The following is a 1478-nucleotide window of genomic DNA, read 5'->3' as shown; positions in this document are numbered from 1 at the left end:
TTCCAAGAGCTTCACTGGGTGTCTTTGCTCTGTATATACTATGGTTTTTCTTATAAATACATACCTATGATAAAGTTTAATTTACAAATTAGGCACAGTAAGAGATTAACAGTAACTGATAAAATAAAACAATTATAACAATATACTATATTAGAAATTATGTGAATGTGATCTCTCTCTCTCTCCAAATATCTTATTGTACTGTAGTCACCTTCTTGTGAAGTCTTTCTGGAACTATTCCATAGAAAAGATGGCTGTTACCCACTCTTTCTGATTATGTTGCCCGGACTGTTTTTGTTTTGAGAGTTCTTGGTTTCTTTTGCTCTGTACACCATGCCTGGCTTTATCATGTGCCCTGCAGTATTGCCACATACTACCAAAGTTGATCTACCCTTCTGTGTTTTATGCCCTGGTGCCTCCTTTGCAGTTTTATGAATGTAGGTTCTATTGGAGCCTGGTTTCATCACAACCGAAGATTTGCTTTGGATGGTATCCTTTCTCCTTAATCAGCTTTTTCAATTCTGATGGAAATGTAGCAGGTGTGACTTCTCCAGTAATTTTTTTTTAATACACAACTTTTATTGCATCTTTAAAATATCACAAATAAGTCTGAGGAATCATCTGACATCTTGGTGTCTCTGTAGCTGGACAACTTAGATCTTATTCATCAGCCTGTTGAACTGCTTTTTCAGAAGCATAGATACCATCCAAATTTTTTCTGATATCCTTATTTTTAACTGCTGTGGCTTGTTGAATTTGATACACATTCAATGTCATTTCCTTCAAGAATTAACTCATCTTTCTGGTCTTGAGATACTGAATAAGCAACACTTGACCTCACCTGAACCCTGGAAATGTATTTTTCACCCAAGAATGTTCAGATTTCAATGAAAGAATCATTCTCCTGAACAATGATGTTGATGGGAAAGTGAGCATACACAGGCCCCATCTCACGACACAAGCCCAGTGTAACACCCTTGATCATGTTCTGTACACGACTACAAGTAGTGCGAACAGTAGCCAGTTTCTTTCTATTTCCTCACCATTTGTCAATCCAGATTCTTTTCTTTTTCTTTCTAAATAGACTGGATTCTACATTGATGTGATTGAAGCCCCTACGCAGGGTGCCTCTGGGGCCCTTCACAATGACTGTGTGTCCCTTCAGAGTGATGTCCACATTTTCTGAATGTCAACAGTCTGATTGCTGAGAATGGTCTTCATCCTCGCAGTAGATGCGTCAAAGAGAGCTCCATTAATTTTGTGGTCCAAACCTATTCCTGAATCTATGTAACCATCCCTTACTTGCAGTAAATGGCTTGGTGTTGTTATTTTCAGGGAATCCCTTGCTGAAGTCTTCATATAGGTTCAATGCTTTCTGATGCAATTCACTGCAATCAGTCAGAACATGTTTTCTGCTCATGTCTTCCAGACATAAATTTAATGCATTAACTAAATACTTCCATATACTGTGACTGTAA

At 37.8% G+C, this 1478-nt stretch overlaps 1 pseudogene; it reads right to left on the bottom strand.

The window, feature by feature from the left end:
- Positions 1–660: 660 nt before the first annotated feature.
- LOC107520576 lies at positions 661–1239 on the bottom strand (annotated as a pseudogene).
- Positions 1240–1478: the final 239 nt, after the last annotated feature.

The sequence above is a fragment of the Rousettus aegyptiacus genome, unplaced genomic scaffold, assembly GCF_014176215.1.
Source record: "Rousettus aegyptiacus isolate mRouAeg1 unplaced genomic scaffold, mRouAeg1.p scaffold_m13_p_12, whole genome shotgun sequence".
In the NCBI taxonomy this organism is placed as follows: Eukaryota; Metazoa; Chordata; class Mammalia; order Chiroptera; family Pteropodidae; genus Rousettus; species Rousettus aegyptiacus.
The sequence above is the reverse complement of the archived record's forward strand: the minus strand, read 5'-3'. Positions and strand labels throughout refer to the sequence as shown.